Here is a 22,365-nt window from a genome sequence, read left to right on the forward strand (position 1 = left end):
TGCAACAACAACCCTTGCATTTATATAAAACCTCTTCCGTAGTAAAACGTGCTTCACAGGAGCGTTATCAAACAAAAGCTGATACCAAGCTACATCAGGAGATATCAGGACATGTGGTCACAGAAGTAGGTTTTAAGGAGTGACTTACAGGAGGAGAGAGAGGTAGAAAAATGAAGGGAGTTCTGAAGCTTATGCTACATCAATTGATGTAACTAACCGAGCAGAGGTTTGCAGTAATGTGTCTGTATCAGAGCAAAGGCAATCCAAACACCAAACGTCCAACAATTGACTTTCCCCAACACGACACAGGCAAGCAGAAATGGAGCACCCTGTAACCACTGAGGTCTTGACCATTGACATCAGAATCTAGCAAACAGATTTACGTGTTTCCCTTATCATCGTTTCTGTTATGTATGTATGTAGACCGTACCCAAATGTAAGACTTGCCACTAGGGGGCACACCTGTGGGAGACCGAAGGGTCACCTGTGCACCCTGGGCAAGCAGGTATAAAAGGTGATTCACCATGCTGCTTCTCCACTCTGGAGTCTGAATAAAGAGACCAAGGTCACAACAGTTTGAGCTTGCGATGCAGGCTTGTGAATTTATTCTGAACATAACAATTTCGCTTCAGGGAGAACGGTTGTAAAAGAAGGTTGTAAATAACCCAGCTGGAGTCATGCGTCCCCAAAGTTAGTCCTGTTATAGCCCCCCCATCTAATGTCAACCCATCCAAGCTCGAGGTGATCCTAGTTAGAGTTAACCCAGCTGATGGTTACATAACTGCACCCATCCCAGTTAGGGTCACCTCAGGCACACTTACCCAACCAGTTGGTATTGTTCTAACTGGAGTGACCCAAAGATAGACCAAGTAAGCCAGAATTGATCCTAAGTCATCCCACTGAGAGTCAACCCAGCTGCAGTCAATCCTCATACGGCCCCAATCAGAATTATTCCATGTAATACACTTCTTAAAAAAATATTCATTCTCGGGATGTGGGGAATCACAGGCAAGGTCGGCATTGAGTTGCCCTTGAGAAAGTGGTGGCGATCTATGCAGTCGGTGTGTTGAAGGTTATCCCACAGTGCTGTTCGACAGGTAGTTCCAGGACCTCGACCCAGTGATGATGAAGCAACAGCTATATATCTCAAATTCAAGATGGTGAGTGATGTAGCTAGGGAACTCGGAAATGACCCCGTGTGCCTTTTGTTTTATTCATTCACGTGATGTGGGCGTCTCCGGCATTTATTGTCCATCCCTAATTGCCCTCGAGAAGAGGTGAGTAGTCGAGGGCAGTTAAAGAGTCCACCCCATTGCTGTGGGTCTGGAATCACACATAGGCCAGACCAGGTAAGGACAGCAAATTTCCTTCTTTAAACAACAACAACTTGTATTTATATAGCACCTTTAACGTAGTGAAACGTCCCAAGGTGCTTCACAGGAGTATTATGAGGTATTAGAAAAATGGACACTAGTGAAATAGATGGATTTTTACAACACGTTTTATGGTCACCATTACTGATACCAGCTTTTTATTCCAAATTTATTTAATTAACTGGATTTAAATTCACCAGCTGCCGTGGCGGGATTTGAATCATTAGTCCAGGCTTTTGGATAACCTCATCATCATCGGCAGTCCCTCGGAATCGAGGAAGACTTGCTTCCACTCTTAATATGAGTCCTTAGGTGACTGAACAGTCCAATAAGAGAGCCACAGTCCCTGTCACAGGTGGGACAGACAGTCATTGAGGGAAAGGGTGGGTGGGACTGGTTTGCCGCACTCTCTTTCCGCTCCCTGCGCTTGATTTCTGCATGCTCTCGGCGATGAGACTCGAGGTGCTCAGCGCGCTCCCGGATGCTCTTCCTCCACTTAGGGCGATCTTTGGCCAGGGACTCCCAGGTGTTGGTGGGGATTACTAGTCCAGTAACATAACCACTATGCTACCATTCCCTTGCTGTCATTGTCCGCCTAGGTGGTGGATGTCATGGGTTTGAGAGGTGCTGTCGAAGAAACCTTGATGATTTGCTGCAATGCCTCTGAAAGAATCAACTCAACTCAGGTCGCCCGAGCTCAAGGCAACCCAGCTTGACTCGTTTCAGCTAGAGTAAACCTAACTGGAGCCACCCCTCATAATGTCATCTCAGCAAGTATCAAAGCAAATAGATTCATCTCTGTGGAGTCCGCCAAAATAGAGTTAACTATCTCGTCACCTCAACTATGTTCACTTGAGCTAGACCTCATCAAAAAGCAGTCACTCCAGCCATGCTCATCCCATTTTTAACAAGTGTCCTGAGACGGAGTGTCTTGCAATGAGGTATCCTGATACCAAGTTTCTTGGAGCATATTCTGAATGTTGATGAGGTATTCTGAAAGCAAGTGTCTTTATTCGAATTCTTCTAATACCGATTGCTGATAATTCGTTTCCTGAGGCAGGGTCTTTACACTGAATGTCCTAAGAACAAGTATCACATCACCAACTGCCCTGAGACAGATTGCCCTGATCTAGAGTGCATTGTTACAAGTGCCTTGATAACAAGTGTTCTGAGATGGTGTGTCCTCCATCAGGTACCTTGTGTCAGATTTTCCTGATAATAGCAGATAGTGGTGGAGTATAGTGTCAGCTGTGGGTCAGTCGCAAGCTCCCTCGTCTCTGAGTCAGAAGGTTGTGGGTTCAAGCCCCACTCCAGAGACTTGAGCACAAAAATCTCGGCTGATACTCCAGTGCTGTGCCGAGGGAGTGCCGAGTGTCGGAGGTGCTGTCTTTTGGATGAGACGTTAAACCATTTGTTCTCTCAGGTGAATGTAAAAGATCCCATGGCACTATTTTGAAGAAGAGCAGGGGGAGTTCTCCCCGGTGTCCTGGGCCAATATCTATCCCTTAACCAACATAACAAAAACAGATTATCTGGCCATTATCACATTGTTGTTTGTGGGAGCTTGCTGTGCAAAAATTGGTTGCCACATTTCCTATATTACAACAGTGACTTACACTTCAAAAAGTACTTTATTGGCTGTAAAGCACTTTGCGATGTCCGGTGGTCATGAAAGGCACTATATAAATGCAAATCTTTCTTTCTTACGGTGTGTAGATACTGGGTGTCCCCCTACAGAGCCCCTGATGTGTGGTGCTCTGATATATGATCCTGATGCATAGTGTGACCCTACCACATGCTCCAAGTGTTTCCAATGCTGGTGCACAGTGTCCCAATGTCAGGTGTCCAAATGTACTGGATCCCAGTGCTTAATATCCTGATACTCTGTATTCATTTGCAGTGTCCCACTGTGCTGTTCCTGGGTGTGTGTCTTTATGCCAAGTTTTCTGGTGGACAGTACCCCAGGTCTATTTGTCCTAATACAGAATGCCTTGATGGCGAATGTCTTGAAAGAGTGTGCTCCTCGTTCAAACATCCTCATAGGGAAGCTAAACCTGTATCGAACCGTGGTTAGACCACACTTCGAGTACTGCATACAGTACTGGTCGCCATGTTATAGAAAGGATATAGAGGCACTGGAGAGGGTACAGAGAAGATTTACAAGGATGATACCAGAAATGCGAGGGTATTCATATCAGGAAATGAGGAACAGCTGGGTCTCTTTTCTCCTGAAAAAGGAAGTCTGAGGGGTGACCTAGTAGGGGTCTTTAAAATTATGGAAGGTTTTGATAGAGTGGAAACAGAGAGAATGTTTCCACTTGTGGGGAAGAACATAATTAGAGACCATCAGTATACTATAGTCACCAAGATATTCAATAGGGAATTCAGAAGAAATTTCTTTACCCAGAGAGTGGTGAAAATATGGAACTCGCTGCCACAGGGAGTGGTTGAGGCGAATAGTATCGATGCATTTAAGGGGAGGCCAGACAAGCATATGAGGCAGAAGGGAATAGCGGGTTATGCTGATAGATTTAGATGAGGAAAGACGGGAGGAGGCTCGAGTGGAGCATAAACGGTGGCATGGACTGGTTGGGCCGATTGGCCTGTTTCTGTGCCGTATATCCTGTGCAACCCTATGTAATGCTGTGTGCCTTTAAACCAAATTTGGAAAACTGCTTGAATTGACTGATAAGGATCATTATCATTTCTCTAATAAACAGTCAGCAGGTTGCCTTTTCAGAATCCTTCGTCCCCAGGGTTGCACTTTAACCACAGCTGTCAGGTTGACAATACAGCACTCCAAACATTACAGTTTCAATGATTCAATCAGTGCCAAATGCCCTCAGGAAACTTAGAGGGTGAAATTCCCACCGTGCCTACATTTCGTTAGATCGCACGAATACTATTGTGCAAGTCACGTGCAGGGATGGAGGATGGACGCACCCCTGCTTTGTTGGAAGTGACTCATTTTGATTTTTAAATTGTGACCTGTGGTGGCTCTGCGGACAAATGCTCCATGTGCTGTGGCTTCGAACCACCCAGACCTGGAAGGTCAAATAGCCTGCCAACACATGTCGCCTAAACTGACACATGGCTTCTTGTGTAACACCCCAGGGTTGCTGGCAAGGCCACAGACCTGTATCGCAGCACCCACCACTGCCTTCGGAACCAGAAGGAAGCAAAAAATGAAAAATTGCCACCAAAAACGAAGCCTGTTTTGACACGTGCCACTCTCATCAATAAACACAGCTCCGCAGGGTAGATTTCAGACATTGTAGTTATGAATTAAAATTAAAGGATAAATAATTCCTGCAGAGTCCCCCAACCCAAATTGCTGATAATGCTTCCTGAAGTGCCAAATCTTTAACCCATCCGGCATTTAAATTGCTTTGCAAGCTATGACAATCCTGATCGTATCTGTCGCTCCTAACACTTGTCCAATGTTAACAGAATTCCAGTGACGGTGCTGGATTTCCAGATCTTAAATGCTTCAGTCGTTTTGCGTTTGTAGCAAAGCGTGGCCACTGGAGGGCAGTGTGGCACCAGGATGGGTGCTTGTTGTTGAGATAATGGTGAGCCACATACAGCAGCACTTCAACACGTAATGAACTTTAATTTAAATTGCTCTCATTATTCAGTAAACTTATGTCTTTTTTTAATTGAGAAAGGCCCATGAGTAGGGAACTGAAGTGGGAAACAGGACTTCAAATCAAGAGCACAAATTATGGGACCAAAAAGGCCACTGGCTCATTGAGACTGCCTCTTCCAACAAACCAGGTATAAGCCGAGAAATTACCATTAGCAATATTAGTGGTCAGATACATTATATGTTTACATGACATTCCTATGGCTGTTATTTTAAATCAGGTATCACAGCACAGGAGGAGGCCCTTCGACCCATCGTTCCTGTTCTGGCTCTTTGATACAGCTATCCAAATACTCCCACTCCCCTGCTCTTGTTCCCCTTTCAAGTATGTATCCAATTCCCTTTTGAAAGTTACTATTGAATCTGCTTCTACCGCCCTTTCAGGCAGTGCGTTCCAGATCACAACAACTCGCTGCGAAAATGATCTTGTTTATTTTCATTGTGTCAATGCATCGGCGGAAATAGTTTGCAAAGGGGCATCATGAGAACATGCTAAGTTAATATTGCAACCAGTCATTTCTGGACTGTAATGTTCACTGTTGTGGACTCTACCCCTAATTTATTTAATTTCCAGAGAGAGATGGGGAAAAAATGAAGGTTAAACTTCCAAGATACTGCTCTAACTTTCCTCCTCGACCTCCAAAAGTGGAGGAGCTTTAATCTCCAGGATTTCAATCCGGCAACACAAGGTGAATTCTTCACTTCTGCCCGCTTGCTTTCTACCTCTGGGCTCAGCAACACAGAGTTGGGCATTTCCGTGGATGCAGTCAATCTTCAGCCCATTCTCATCTACATGTTGCTCCAGCTCTTGTTGGGAGTAATTAATCAGCACAGTATTAATTGGTTTTTGATAGAAATCTAACTAGAAATATCCGCTGCTGTGCGAGAAAAACAACATTCTTGCAATCTCCAGTCCCTCTTAAATAAAGCCTTGTTCATTTTGTATTGCCCCTAAGGAGCCCACAGTTTTGAATTATAATTAGCTCCGTGTGTATATATTATCCCTGCCTTTCAGAATGTTAAGTACCCACGCTATGTTCCCAGTCAATCATCCTTCCTCCAATGAAAACACATGTCTCGCTCTCTTTGTAACTAAATGCTTGCTGCTGTTCTCTGCATCCTCAGTGCAATAAGTTGCAACATGTTTCAGAATCAGGTGCCGTCAAGACGCATTCTGTTATGTATTGATGTGTGTATCGTCGTCCTGCGTCCTGGTGGGGAGGAAGTGTGATGTTATGTATTGATGTGTGTATCGTCCTGGTACCTTAAATGTAATGTAAGCACAATGCTACACCACAGAGGGCGCTGTGGTGGGAAACCTGGAAGTACCTGCAACAGGCACTATATAAGGCTGACCACCACACCTGAGAGGCACTCTGGAGCTGAACAATAAAGGACGAAGGTCACAGCAGTTAGACTTACACCAGACCGTGTGGAGTCAGTGATTTGTGTGCTACATACACCACACATTCCACCACTGAATTCACTTTGTTGGCAACCACTTTACATTGACTGGATAATTTCAGTGACTGATCAGTAATCACAAGCGGGTCCAACCTTTCCACCATTGTGAATGGACGCCCGATCATTAGGCGTCTGCGTTTCACTTTTCTGTTCCAGTGTGGATTAGCTGCATAACCCACATTATTTTCCTTGCTACCCTGTACGTTACAGCCTGGATCCACAGAGTCATCCTGTATAAAAGGACACCTAGAACTCTATCCAGTGCACGGAGCTGCCGGTGCACGGAGCTGCCGGGTACTGGATGGCACCACATTTGGAATGCAGTGAGCAGATTTTTGGGTACTCTGCTTCAAAAGGACATAGATAGGTTGAAAAGGGGTTTGAGAAGAACAACAAGGGAGATACCAGAACATCAAAATCTATGTTTTGAGAAACTCTCAAATGTCAGCTGTGGCTGGGTCAGAAGGTTGTGGATTCAAGTCCCGCTCCAGGGACTTGAGAACATAAATCTAGGCTGACACTCCAGTGCAGTGCTGAGGGAGCACTGCACTGTCGGAGGTGTCGTCTTGCAGATGAGACGTTAAACCAAGGCCCCGTCTGCTCTCTCGGGTGGAGGTAAAAGATCCCGCTGCAATATTTCAAACAAGAGCAGGGGAGTTATCCCCAATGTCCTGGCCAATATTTATCCCTCAATCAACATAACAATAACAGTTTATCTGGTCATTATCACATTGCTGTTACTGGGAGCTTGCTGTGCTCAAATTGGTTGCTGCGTTTCCCACATTACAACAGTGACTACACTCCAAAAGTACTTCATTAGCTGTAAAGCGCTTTGAGACGTCTGGTGGTCGTGAAAGGTGCTATATAAATGCAAGTCTTTCTTTTTCTTTTTAAATGAAGAAGAAAGGCTCCCAAAATTAACTCTGCTTTCATTAGAGAAAAGAGACTGAGAAGAGATGACCCAGGTTTTTAAATACTGAGAAAATACACTAGGGTGGAAGTCACTAGAGGATATGGATCTAACATCACCAAGCCCCCTTCCCCGCTCCCCCCCCATCGCAGCTGCACCCCCTTGGAATAGATTTCACTGTGTTGAACTGCACCTTTTAAAAAGAGTTTCATAATTACATTCTGACTAAAGGTCATCGACCTGAAACGTTAACTCTGTTTCTCGTGCCACAGATGCTGCCTGACCTGCTGAGTATTTCCAGCATTTTTGTTTTTTTATTTCATAAATAGCTGGTCAGGAATGCGATAGAAACATTTATGAGGAAAAGTATAGATAGAGCTGGTGCAACATAACGATTTCTAAACTGCTGGGACCATGGAGGTTTCAAGTTGAGAAAGGCAACTGGTCAGGATTGAATAATGTAGGATGGATGTTCTGTTTTATGTGATCTATCTTGAGAAGCAAGGAGTTATTTTGCAGAACCATTTTTGCAGGAGATGTAATAGTTTGAGTCCATAACTTATAGAGAGTCTGTGGAAGGAATGAGCTTGATGGGTCAAACTGCCTTTTATTGTCTACAAAGATTGTCTACAAAGCTATCAAATGTAGAAACTTGGGGGCTGGGGGCTCATTTCCTAGTACCAGGTAACAGACAGCATAATATAGGAGAAGTAGTATCAGGATATGTATAGGCATGCAAGAGTCATACAGAGAAAGAAAGAAATAATTGCATTTATATGGAGCCTTTCATGGCTACCGGATGTATCATAGAATCATAGAAGTTTACAGCACGGAAGGAGGCCATTTCGGCCCATCGTGTCTGTGCCAGTCAACAATACGTTTCAAAGCGCTTTACAGCCAATGAAGTAATTTTGAAGTGTAGTCACTGTTGTAATATGGGAAACTCGGCAGCTAATTTGCATGCAGCAAGCTCCCACAAACAGCAATGTGATAATGACCAGATAATCTGTTTTTGTTATGTTGATTGAGGGATAAATATTGGCCCAGGACACCGGGGATAACTCCCCTGCTCTTCTTCGAAATAGTGCCGCGGGATCTTTTACACCAACCTGAGAGGGCAGACATCTTGGTTTAACATCTCATCCGAAAGACGGCACCTCCGACAGTGCTGCGCTCCCTCATCACTCAGAGGATAGAAAGGTGTGAGTGGAGTCCTGAGGGGGGGGTGTGCCCATACTGTAGTATTGCTTCAGATAATGTGCTTTACACTTTGGAGAACCACCCCTGAGGCAGGCATGTTTGCAGAAAAGGTGATCACACAAAGACATGCGCCTGTGACATCACTTGTGGGCAGCCCTACCTGTTTAAGACATCACATCAGAGGGAGTTCTAAATAAAAGCATGTGCTTCCAAGGCAATCTCTAACCAGCAACTCCAAAGCATACAGCATGGCAATGAAAGGCATTCGACAGGAGCCACTTAGTGTACAGCTATCTCCTTTTAATAACAATCTCTAGTAATCACAGATTATGGGGCAATTTAGCAAATTATGTTTCCTCTTTGTAATGTATTTGCTTCATGGGTTCTTTGCTTAAGAATTCATAGCACCACATCGTTATTAAAAACTAGTTTGTTTATTAGCAAAGATTTAACAATCACACGACGCATTACCAGTTCATCCACCAGGCTCACAACCACTGCCTCATCGTGGATCCCCCGAAACCAACTGGCTGGGGTTTTATTGAGCCTTGTGAACATCACGTGACTGGCTAAGCCACTCTCAACTCAACAGCTCCACAAACCTGTGAGCATACTCACCGGTGCATACATTACACCCTTACCATAAGGCTGAAGGCATGAAGCAAGTGACTGAAGTTTCCAAGGATAAAAATGAAATATGTTTAATTTATTTGTCCTGGGGTGTGGGTAACACTGACGAGGCAGTACTTATTGACAATCCCTAGTTGTCCCGAGAGAATTAAGAGCCAACACTGGGTAGGGGTAGCAGGTCCCTCTCTGAAGGACATTCGTGAACTAATCAAGCAGATTTCATGATCATTTTAGTTAAACAAATTCAAGTGATTATTTGTTTCTTATATCCAGTTAAGTATTTATCAAAATGATTATGCTTTCAAATTAAAATTATTTTAATATTCATTTATCATTAAACTCTAGTTTATAGTTATGTATAATGTCACTAATTGTATTTTTGCCAAGTCCCAATTACTTATATAAACAAAACCGATTCAATGGTCGATTAGAACTCAGTAGTCTGAAAGGTTTTAAATACGAACAATAATAACTTACTTATTTACTGCTGGATAATCAGCATGCCCAGTTTCCTGGCCACCACTTATCTCTCAACCAACACCTAAAAACAGATGATCTGGTCATTATCACACCGCTGTTTGTGGGACCTTGCTGTGCAAAAGTTGGCTGCTGTGTTTCCTACATTACAACAGTGACTACAAAAAAGTACTTAAATAGCGGCAAAGTGCTTTGAGGCATCCCGAGGTCGTGAACGGCGCTAAATAAATGCAATTCTTTCTTTTTTTTATTAAGCAATGTATTTATTAAAATCCAGTTAGTCCTTATTTATTTTGTCAATACGTGAGTTAGTAGGGCGGGGAGGGATCAGCTATTGGCAGAGACCTTTTTTATCCAGGCGGGCGTTATATCTTATCAGAGTGTAACAGGACTTATAGTGATACAAATTCAGAATTTCATGCACAAACACTCAGCGCACTTGCATTATATTCCTGTTGACACTATCCTGATTTTAAATGTGAAATTATATTTACCATTCATTTGGAACATGTTAACGTCCGCTGAAAATAGTACACAGGAATAAAGTATGCCTTAATCGTACAGTTTTCCATTTGGGATCTCTGTTCTATAAAGTAACCTATGGTGTGAAGACCAAAAATATCTAGGGTACTGATCTGATTGACATGGAGATTGTGTGAGGGGTTGGAAAGAAGGCTCCAAGAAAGTTTCCCAAGGAATGGATCATTAACACCCAGACAATAGGAGAACAAACAGAAAGCGTCTTCAACCATTTACAGATCCCCATCCTGATATAACCAGAATCAGTATGCTCAACGCTAATTATTATTTATTAACTTATTGATCATGTTGCTCCAATGAATAATTAGCTAGTCGTTGGGTTTTCTATTGAGAACGTTAAAGGTTTAAATCTTCCAGCATACCAGTCATTGTTGGGTCTATGTGTCTTCATACAGAGTTAATGGAGACAAGTCAAAATAATTAGTGATGCTAGAAGAAACAGAACAGATCTGAGCAAGTAACAGACCTGGACCTGAGCAAGTTGCATAGCTCAAAGCCGTAACTCAAACCCCACAAGTTAATTGAGAGGAAGCACAGAATAGTCGGACACAAAACGATCCAGCGCACACATTTATCCAAGTATGCAGCACCGTACAGTGCAAAGTAATCCCGTACATAGAACTATCCAATACACGGAGGCATCCAATATAAAATTATTGAGTACACAGACCGATGCCATTTGGATATGTGATGTTTTCCAGGACAGTGGCTGGACATTTGCTGCATATTACAGAATTTCTTTCAATCGACACCATGTTCAAAACATGGGCAAGATGGGTTTTTGACTCTGAAACACCAAGACCACAGAGGAAAGTGTCTGGCCTTCTGAATTCCAAGTCAACAGGAAGAGCTGCATTCACCTGTTCCCGTGTAGAAGTAGCGGGGCTGGTTTGCAACCTGTTCCCACCCTTGGAATTTGTGCTGCTTCAAGCAGAGTCCTGCACACCCGATAGATTTGGGTGGACACCTTGCATTGTCTTAGAAAAAAAACATTATCATCTCTGTGATACACTTCATTTTCATCAATCATTAAACCCCAACGATTGAAAATGAACTATTCAGCCTAGTTGAAATAATGCTTACCTTTTGGAAGGAATGTAACCCTCCAGGTGTCCAATGGCACCTTCAGCCCTCCAAGATTAGACTGCAGCGGCAATGAGATCTGTCAGTTGTGGAACTTGTCGCTGTTTCGAGCCCAGCGTCTTTGGTGTGGTGTGTGGGTGAGACCCTTCAACAAGTAACGTGGGGCAGCAGGAAACTACCTCACAGGCATTCTGCACCAAGTATCTGAGTCACTGTGATATCCACAATCTCGACTTCTCATCGCGTCTCAAGTGCTCCCCACACTCTGACTGGGCGAGATTAAGAGCCTGGCCCCCCCTGCAGTAACCTAGAAATGTCATTATCTGCGTCAAACATTTCAGGACTGTGGACTTTTCCGTCATCAACTGCTCCCCACCTTTGCTCAGCTCTCCTCTTGAGAGACCTGCACTGTCATTGCACGATGCAAGCAGGCAAACACATAAAGCTATTTAAAAGAAAACAAACTTGCCTCATGATCGCAGTGGGAATCCCCATTCTTCTCCGAAAAACACAACAGCTGCACTCCTGTTAAAGAGGACATTTACTCATTGCATTGGCCAACTTAGGACATCCCCAAGTGTTCTGTTTATATCTCCGTGTGTTTCCATACAGTACTGCAGTGTCATCATCATCATAGGCAGTCCCTCGGAATCGAGGAAGACTTGCTTCCACTCTTAGAATGAGTCCTTAGGTGGCTGAACAGTCCAATATGAAAATCATAGTCTCTGTCACAGGTGGGACAGATAGTCGTTGAGGGAAAGGGTGGGCAGGGAGCCTGGTTTGCCGCACGCTCCTTCCGCTGCCTGCGCTTGATTTCTGCACGCTCTCGGCGATGAGACTTGGGGTGCTCAGCGCCATCCCAGATGCACTTCCTCCACTTAGGGCGGTCTTTGGCCAAGGACTCCCAGGTGTCAGTGGGGACGTTGAACTTTATCAGGGAGGCTTTGAGGGTGTCCTTGTAACGTTTACGCTGCCCACCTTTGGCTCGTTTGCCATGAAGGAGCTCCGAGTAGAGCGCTTGCTGTATCTGGCATGCGGACAATGTGGCCCGCCCAGCGGAGCTGATCAAGTGTGGTCAGTGCTTCAATGCTGGGGATGTTGGCCTGATCGAGAACGCTAATGTTGGTGCGTCTGTCTTCCCAGGGGATTTGTAGGATCTTGCGGAGACATCGTTGGTGGTATTTCTCCAGCGACTTGAGGTGTCTACTGTACATGGTCCATGTCTCTGAGCCATACAGGAGGGTGGGTATTACTACAGCCCTGTAGAACATGAGCTTGGTGATACTGCAGTGTGCAAGGACTGGGAATACCAGGACAGAGTACTAAATTGTCTCTAAATTGTCAGACTGATTGTCCAACATCCAGTTCTGGATGAGCAGAAATTTTCTCCAATTGAATATTGGGAAGACCGAAGCCATTGTTTTCAGGCCCACCACAAACTCGGTTCCCTAGCCCCCGACTCCATCCCTCTCCCCAACTTCTCTTTGAGGCACAAGTTGCTGGCCGATTTGCGCGCTCCCCCGTTAGCCTTGCAAAAATGGCATCTCGTGTCTGGCCTCCTGGTGATTTTCACGTACAGGCAACTCTCGATTATCCGTACACGGATCTAACGGAGAACCCGCTGCAACGGCGCTTTTGAAAACTGTCGTACACGTGAATATCGCGATCAGCTCAAGTGTCAATCACACATAAATTGACTCAGGCGTACATTCCTTTCTCACTTCGCAACTAACACAGGCATTAAATAATTGTTTCACACGTGAAAATCTCGATCACTTCAACCAGCAAGCACACATAAATTGAAGCAGGCATGGACTTCTTTCTCACTCTGCAACTGCCACACGCATTGAGAGCAGTTCAAGCCGTCGGGTGCAGAATTTAAAATGCCTTGCGGTGGCACTAAAAGAAAGGAAAGGTATTGTGCACCCAGCTGAAGTTAGAAATTATAAAGAAGTATGAAGCTGGCAGAAGTGTGCGTGACTTGATGGAGGAATACGAAGTTGGATCATCAACAATTTACGATATCAAGAAGCAAAAGAAAGATCGTGAAAGATTCACCGATGCGTCTGAATCTCCCGTGAAGGTAATGGCCTGCAAGCATTTGCGAAAGCTGAAGCTTGACACACTCGACCAGGTGCTTTATGAACGGTTTGCTTTGAAGCGGTCTGAAGGTGTGGCAATTTCAGGGCCAATGATTTCAGCAAAGGCCAAGGACTTCAAGGCGAGAATGAATCCAGATGAAGAGTGCATTTTCTCAGAGGGGTGGCTCACACGATTTAAGCAGCACCATGGCGATCGGCAGCTGGATGTGTCGGGCGAGAAAAGATCGGCAGACAATGAGGCCGCACAGAATTATTCAAGAACATTTGCTGGAATGGTACAGGAAATGAAATTGACCGCAGATCAACTGTACAACGCCAATGAGACTGGCTTACTGTGGAGGTGTTTGCCGACTGCTACATTGGCTGCAGCAGGGGAGAAGGAAGCTGCAGGCTTTAAGATGAATAAGGACAGGTTAACAATCTTAAATTGTGCCAATGCCTCTGGTGAACACCGACTTCCACTGTTAGTGATTGGCAAATCAAGAAGACCACGTGCTTTAAAGGGAATTGCTCATTTACCAGTTAGCTATAAGGCTTAGAAAAGTGTGTGGATGGACAAGGGCATATTCATCGAATGGTTCTCAACAGAATTCGTCCCTCAAGCTCGAGAAAACATGAAGGAAATAGGCAAACCCAATGGGAAGTGTGTCCTGCTTCTGGACAATTGCAGAGCACACCCGCATAAGTCAAAATTAGTGTCCAGTTGTGGCAACATCTTTGCCTGCTGTCTGCCCCCCAATGTGACCTCGCTCATTCAACCTATGGATCAGGGTGTCATACAAGATTTCAAGTGCCACTATGGGAACAACTTCATACGCAGGTTGATTAATAGCGATCTATCAATCATTGAATTCCAGAGAGCGTACATTATTAAATAATCCATCTATGCATGCTCTCTGGCATGGAGAGAAGTAAAAAAACGTTACACTGATGAGATGTTGGCGCAAGTTGTGGCCCAATGTCATAATTGGAGACAGTGCTTCTGAAGACGAAGAATTCGAAGGTTTCTACGCTGGGGCTATACAGAAGAGGCTGTCAAAGAAATTGTGGAGATTGTCAACAGTGCTCACGATACAAACGCATTTAAATCTCCAGCAGAGGAGGAGATTGCTGAGTGGATACATATTGACACTGTAGGGGAGGACGAAAACGCCCTCATTTTACCCAGAAGGAAAAGGGCTGTGGGATCAGTCTGTGCTGTGAATTGAAACCGATAACAGTTTGACCTTGGCAGAGCAGTGATTGGACGGGGGAGGACACCGGAGGGCCAATGGTGAGACAGAGTCAGCCCGAAGCATGGGGCTTTCAAGCCAATGGGAGAGCACTTGCTCGAAAACTGGGACTGACTCATCGCCATTTTCGGACTATTGTCTTCCCCATGTTTACACTATGGAAGGAAATTATGCAGATCTTCAGAAAACTAGGAAACGCAAAACAACCCAAGGGCCTACACAATGGCGACAGGAGGCCAATGCAATCAACACCCACTCAAACCTTGAGTAGGTTAACATCAGTGTAAAAAAAACCCCCCACAATAATCTAAAACTGCTGCATTTTTCAAAATCACAAAGTCCACCAATGAGAAGAATCGACTTCAGCAGGAGAGGCGGACTGGATAATCTGGCTATACAAAGGGGTTTCTGACGTAGTGTGGGTGGTTCCCTGCCCTCGTCATCCAACGACCACAACCAGCAAGACTCTCGACACTGAAGGAAAACCAGTATCCGAAGACACCGAAGATAGAAGAAACAAACCACTAGACTGCAGAAGGCACAGTAGTGAGTATAACCTCTGGTCCCCGGAACTCCCAACTCAGTTAGGCCAGGAAAGGTGGGAGGTTGGACATTGTACTGCTAAATTTGTGTAAAGATTTTCGTTGTGTCCATTTTAGTGGGATTTAGGGGGATTGTTTTCTTGGTATATTGCTGTTTGTTGAGTTACACCTTGTCAAATAAATTAGAAGCCTAAGTTCCTCTTGGAATCACCTTGTCTCAGTTCTATTGTATTACATCTCCTGATCGTGAGTCTTATGTCAGAACATTGTAAGGGAAGCTAGGAGTGCCTCGAAAATGCTCAACTGTGTGTCACAGGCTAGGGAAGAAGGGGTTAGGAGTGTTTGACACTCACAGGTGCCTCACAGGCTAGGCATAAGCTGTGGGGACGCACGAGTCTCAAAACCCCCTTCATAAGCTGTGGACACAGTCTCTCCAGGGGTGCTCTTGCAGCACTCAGGGTACCTCACAGGCCAGGCATAAGCTGTGAGGACAGAAGCCCAGAGAGAGACACCCAAGGCACAACAACACTCCCCCTGAGAAAACCCCTTACAGAACATGGTGACCGCGGCAGGACATAAGCAAACAGGAGATGTTAATATAACAGATGAGGTGATAAGAGAGGAAACTAAAATGGAGGAGAGAATTTCCTCATACATTTTTGGCAAGGTGAACCTCACCAAACCTTGGGTGCAAGACCTCACTCGGGCAGAGCGCCCAGTGGATGCTGCTGCCCAGTGGACAGCAGGGAAAGACCACAATCACAGGGTGGAAAAGGCCATCTGGCTTATCTGCCTCACCCGCCAAGTCCGAAAGCTCGACCAGCGGGTGAAGGACTTGGAACAGAGTCTTCAGAAATCAGAGGAGCTCTCTGCTACCCGGGCTGTGGTTGGTGACAACCTGCTGGCCGAATTAGCTGGGGAGCAGCAAGGGAACCGACAGTTGGAGGAGACCTTTCGAAATAGCCGGGACTATCTTCAGTGTCAGGTCACTGAGGCCAAGGGTAGTGAGGGGTCCCTCCGGGAACAGAACTCTCGGTACACCCAGAAAATTTGGGAACTAGAGAATAAATTAAAAGATGTACAGGCAGCCTATAAAGTGGCCAGTAGCAGTGAGTTTGCAGATAACGGTCCCTGCCAGGGGAGGATTAAAACTCTCACCCACGCTCTATCCCAGGCAAAGGGGATGGTTGCCCTGATAGGACCCGGAGGGTCCATAGGGGACAAAGGAGAGTATTGGTGGGTAGAGGAGAATCCAAAGGCAAGAGACGCCCGACCACCTCCTGAGACACCGGTGGTTTGTCTGGTGGGGTACCAGGAGGAGCGGGGCACGCAGGTAGTAGCATACCCAGGGCTGGGGGCAGGACCAATGTGTCCCGCTCGGCAGCAGGGATGTGAGACTCCAGCCGAGGGTCAGTTAAGGGCTGGATCAGGCGACCAGGCACTGTCTGCTGCACCGGGTATGGTGGGACAGCCGGAGTTAGAGGGACCAGCGCAGAAAGATCCTGGACCAGGGCGGATGTGCCCGGTCAAGCAGCGCAAGTACGGTCCTCCACAGGGAGGTGGCCAAAGTCGGGGAGCGCTGGAGAGCGACTTTATTATTCTCCATGGAGTTCAATCACTCAGGGCCATGGTGGCCCATTTGGCCAAACTCACTCGCAGCGGGGACCCGTCTATCCACTTCATGGAGGTGATGCAGGCAGGGGAAATTGATGGGTGCGACGAGGAAGAGACAGCCAAGCTGCTGCTCTTCTCTCTGGACAGCAAATTGTACCAGGCCCTACCGGCAGAATGCCGGAGGGGACAGTGTACATTTACTGAGGTCCAGAGGGCCGTCCTTGAGGCTATGGGCTTCGATGACGGCATTCCTTTCGAACGGGTCGAAAGGACAAGGCAGCTCGCAGGGGAAACCCCGCAGGCGTTTGCGGACAGGCTGTGGGTGGTATACCACGCAGCCTGTGGGGAGCTCCTCGACCGGGCGTACAGACTGGCCGCGGTACAGACTGGCCGCTGGCTGAGGATGCTGGTGGCAAACTGCTTGCCCCGGCTCAAGGCCAGGGCAGAACTGTGGTTCGATTCCCGGGACCCCAACCTCACCGAGGAAGCAGTGGTCAGGCAACTGGCACTGGTCCAACGGAATGGAGGAGGGGAGGAGGAGAAAACCTCCAAAGGTCGGGTAAATGCAGTAAAACCCAACTCGATTCCCAAAAGGGAATGGCACCAGGAGGGTGGCCGCTCGTCTGATAAGGAGGGAGTGTGCTACGGGTGCGGGAAAGCTGGGCATTTTAAAAGGGATTGCAGGAGCCCAGTAAAGAGATATGGGGGGAGAAGTTCTTTAGGAGCCGCCCAGAGTGGGGGAAGTAGAGGGAGCTCCTCACCATCCCTTGATGAGATAGTAGCTGCAGTGAGGACAGCGCTGGAGGGGACTGGGAAGCTAGCCACAGCAACAGGCAGGGAAGCACCAGCAACCCTGCCGTACAGAGGCCGTGACTAGCCCAGACCCAGCCTGCATACCTGTGCCCACTAGAATACGACCCCTGGGGACAACCCTGGGTCAAGATGGAGGTTGAGGGTGTATTGGGTACTTACCTTTTGGACACTGGTGCTTCCAGCACGATAGTCCATTCGGAGGACCCCGCAACCTCACCTCTATCAAACGGGGTGCCGTATCAACTAGTTGGGTTCACAGGTAATGAGAAGGCTGGGTTTTTCTCAGTCCCACTCGCAGTTTGTTTAGGAGCACTCCAAACACAATGGAAGTGCGTCCTGATGAACTGGGAGCAGGTGAGAAAAGGGATCTTGGGGGCTGATTTCATCATCGCTCTCCAGATCCTAGTAGACTTGAGGAATCACTGTCTATGGGGCACAGTGGGCACGGGAGCAGAGGGAGAAGTCATGGTTATTGATAAGAAACAGGGAAAAGGGACTCTGTGTACAATGAAGCCAAAAGTGGGTTACGACCTGGAGGTTCTGATCGGTAACACCCCGGCCGAGTACCGGGCCTATGTGCAAGCAAATCTTGCAGCATTTGCCACCCATAAACACGATTGTAGGAGAGTCACAGGAGTGGAGGTTAGAATAGATGGGGATCCCATGTCCCGCCCGCAAAAGCAGTATGGCTTTCCCTGAGAGGCAGAAGCAGACTTGGAGACAGCTTTAAGCTCGCTTGTCGAGCAGGGTGTTTTGAGACCCATAGCCACCCATGTCAACTCCCCGCTTTGGCCGGTTAGGAAACCGGACAATTCTTGGAGGGCTACGGTGGATTATAGGGTGCTCAATAAAAACATCCCAGCTTGTGCCCCCACAGTAGCGGTGGTTGCGGATCTGATAGGGGAAATCCCTGCATCCGCAACCACGTTCACAGTGTTGGACATATCCAACGGGTTCTGGTCTATCCCTGTACGGAGGGAAGACCAGTACAAGTTTGCCTTCACCTTCCGGGAACAGCAGTATACATGGAGCTGCCTCCCACAGGGCTTTCATAATAGTCCCAGCATCTTTCACCAATGCATGGCGAACTGCTTAAAAGGCTTCAGCCAACTACACCAGCTGGTCCAGTATGTGGACGACCTGTTGTTGTTTACAGAAAGCAGTGAGGAACACGGTCCACTGCTGGCCGAACTGCTGATCTTACTGAAGGAAGGGGTTTTAAAGTTAACCCCAAGAAAGCCCAGATAGGTCTAGGAGAGGTAAAATTCCTGGGCCTGATGATAAGGGCAGGAGAAAGGGCCATTGATGAGACTAGAAGAAAGGCAGTGCAGGAACTCCCTGACCCTAGGGATGTGTCAGGGGTGAGGTCTTTCCTGGGAATCACTGGCTACTGTAGGGACTTCATCGAGGACTATGCAGCCACTGCCGCCCCTCTGCTCAGACTCCTACATAAGGGGGTCGAGTGGGAATGGGACGAGGGCTGTGAGGCAGCATTTGTCCGTCTTAAGAGAGACCTGCAGGTAGCACCAGCCCCAGGGGCAATTGATGGGGGGGAGGAATTCTTCCTGGAGGTGGCAGCCAGTGGCGACAGCTTAAGTGCAGTGTTGCTCCAGGGGCGAAACGGTCAGCTGAGACCAGTGGTGTACTCCTCCAGGGTCCTCACGGAGGTAGAAAAGGGATACTCCAATTGTGAGAGGCACTTGCTTGCCATCCACTGGGCAGTAAAGAGAGCTCAGATCTTTACTGGAATATTCCCCATTACACTCCTCACCCATCATACCCCGACACAGATGCTGTTGGACGGGAGGATTAAGGACTGGACAGTGAGCAGTGCTAAAATCACTCGCTGGACCCTCCTCCTCTCCCAAATGACTTTAAAGGTCAAGGGCCTCTGCGAGCCCAGGCGCGCAGCAAATTTAATCTATCCAGGGCAGCCGCATCGATGCTCTGTGGAGGGAGTATGGGACATTAACTTTGGATTTCGGGCAGGGATACACCCCACAGGCCGCGAGATCTACGTTGATGGCTCCAGTTCAGTGTTCGCGGGTACAAGACTCACGGGCTGTGGAGTTTGGGATCCCAAGGCAGGAATTGCCTTGGCTCTTAAACTCCCATGCACCCTGAGCGCCCAGCAGGTGGAACTCTCGGCGGTGATGTATATGGTCACACACCCCGAGGAATTCCCTACCCCATACACGATTTGCTCAGACAGCATGTTCACTTGCAATTCGTGTACAGAGTATTTGGCGATTTGGTCACGCCGGGGGTACACCTCTGCGGATGGGAAGCCCCTTGTGACCAAACCCCTGCTAGGAAAGATCGTGGCTGCAGTGGGAGAAACTGGGGATGTATATATCCATAAGGTAAAGGCCCACTCCAAAACTGAGCCACGGGGGGAAGGTAACCAGCAGGCAGACCTGCTGGCAAGGGAAGGTGCTCGTACAGGTCGCCCATGGGACCCATACGAGGCAGGCAGGATAGCAGCAGCAAGATGCAAGTCAGGGGCACAAGGGAGAGTAGGGGCGGCTGCAGCTCTGGACCTTAAAGTAGTCCAGATGCAGGATCCGATCCTGAAGGCTGCCTTGGCTGCTATCAAAAGGGGGGAAAAGGCGGAGGGCCCATACAGTGCTGCAGATATTGCTGTGCGGGAAGGCATGTTGTTTAAAGGGGACAAATGGGTAGTGCCACCATAACACCGGAGGGAATTCCTTCAGCTGGCCCATGAGGGTCCAGGTGCGGGACACCCTGGGCCGGAATCTACCTGGCAACGGGTAGAAAAGGCAGGGTGGTGGCCAGGCCTCCGGGAAGACGTCCGCGACTTCTGTGCAGGCTGTCTGGTTTGTGCTGCAAACAATCCAGACCCTCAGAAAAGGAAGGTGTCTATGGGACACGTCAGGCGGGTAGAGGGACCATGGCAGTCGATCCAGATCGACTACATCGGACCCCTATCGGCTGCCCAGGGAGGTTATAAATACTGCCTCGTCCTGGTGGATGTGTTTTCCAAGTGGGTGGAAGCTTTCCCTTGCCGAACAGCTACCACGGTGGGGACTGCAAAAATCCTGGTGAGGGAGGTGTTCTCTCGGTGGGGTCTACCTCAAATCGTGGAGTCCGACCGGGGAAGCCACTTCACCGGCCAGGTGATGCAGGCCACCCTAAAGGTGCTGGGGATAAGAGCCAAATGGCATGTCGCCTACAACCCTCAGTCCTCAGACCCCGTAGAACGCCTGAACCGGACCCTAAAGGAAAGGCTGCGCAAGGAGACGGGAGACTCACCGAACAAATGGGTGGAGGTCTTACCATTGGTCCTCATGGGAATCCAGGCCAGTCAGTCAAAGAGCACAGGGTACTCACCCCATGAGCTGATGACGGGCCGGATCATGAGAACCCCAGTGCATGTGTTGGCGCCGGTTCTCACCGAAGGGCAGCTTCGAGAGGTGAACCGGGACCGCTTCGTCAGGAATTTGTTTGAACAGATTCACTGGCAGACGGCCAACAACATGGGTAAACAGCAGTGTGCCAATCGGCTGTTGCTGGAACCCCGTAGTCACCATGATTGGGAGGTGGGCTACCAGGTGATGGTGAGAAGCTTCACCCGGGTCGGGGTATTTGAACCACTGTATATGGGACCATACAGCATAGTCGACAAGGCTAGCCCTATGGTCTATGCGGTTCGACTGCCTCGCCGGGTGAAGTGGTATCACATTAATCAGTGTGAATTGTTTGACCCCAAAAGAGGTAAAAAAACAGAGGGGACGAGCAAGGGAAGGGAATCAGGCACTGGGGGAAGAACAGGCCCCGGTAGATTTGGAGGCTCCGGAGGAGGCAGCGGGCCCTGAAGCTCTACAGCCAGGGCTGGTTCACTGCTCCTGTAAGGCTATCCCACCACTGGGTAGAGGTTCCCAGCCCACTAACAGAAATAGGGAGAAAGGCTCTACCATTAGCAAGGTCCAAGGGGAAGCTGAACCTCCCATGGTGGATCAGCTGGGGCTAGCCCAAGAGGTGGAGGAGATAGCATTGCAACCCATAACTTGGGACTCTGCACCGACAGTAAGGAGGCGTAACAGAGTGCCACAGCCCAGGGCGCCGTGGTCCCCTGTTTACTTAGCTCCCCGCCCCAGACCGAGAAGGCGAAAGACAACAGGAAGGGTGCTCTGTTGCGCTAGCAAGGGTCTCCCACCGATTATCCGGGGCTCGGGAGGGCCTTAGAGGGCAGCACCAGACTCATTAAGGGGGACTATACGAGCTCCTCAGCGGAGGGCATCCTGGTCCCCAGGGTACGGTCAGCCGAGTGGTCGACGACGCCTGTACAGTGACAGGATATAGTCTGGCCACCCGGGGACGGGTGGCGGTGTATATATTTTCCCTTTCTGTTTTGTTACTTTGTGTTGTGTGTATATATGTTTAGGTAAGGCAGTGACGGTTGGGTACAGCATTTTTGTGTTTGGAACATGTTAAGTGGGCCGAGCCTGGAGAGGTCTCATAAGGCAAGGCCATGTTCTTCTTGCCTTTCAGATGTCAACACCTCCCTACTGGACGTTAGTGATGCTGGTATCGCTAAGGATCTGCACCGGGCACCGAGGGGACATCGAGGACTCCCTGGTTTTCGGATGCTTCGGGGGCAGAGCACCAACAGTGACCACAGGAGAAGGGACTCTGGCGGGGAGATGGCCGGGGCACCTATTCCCACGAGGGGAGATGGCCTGGGTGGTTGGGATCGAACTCCACCAAGTACTCCAACC

The 22,365-nt window shown here is 47.9% G+C and overlaps 1 protein-coding gene across 2 annotated transcripts in view; it reads right to left on the minus strand.

Annotated features, from left to right (window-relative positions):
- The window catches only part of LOC139233861 (anion exchange protein 2-like), an 81,669-nt gene extending 70,100 nt beyond the window's left edge, over positions 1–11,569 (minus strand). Inside the window, exon 1 of one of the 2 annotated variants that reach the window (XM_070864459.1) lies at positions 11,324–11,569. The gene's annotated coding sequence lies outside the window, so the exon portion shown is untranslated. The remainder of the gene's footprint in view (positions 1–11,323) is intronic. The other variant, XM_070864460.1, reaches the window with a different exon arrangement.
- Between the last annotated feature and the right edge of the window lie 10,796 nt (positions 11,570–22,365).

This window comes from Pristiophorus japonicus, chromosome 21 (assembly GCF_044704955.1).
Source record: "Pristiophorus japonicus isolate sPriJap1 chromosome 21, sPriJap1.hap1, whole genome shotgun sequence".
Lineage (NCBI taxonomy): Eukaryota > Metazoa > Chordata > Chondrichthyes > Pristiophoridae > Pristiophorus > Pristiophorus japonicus.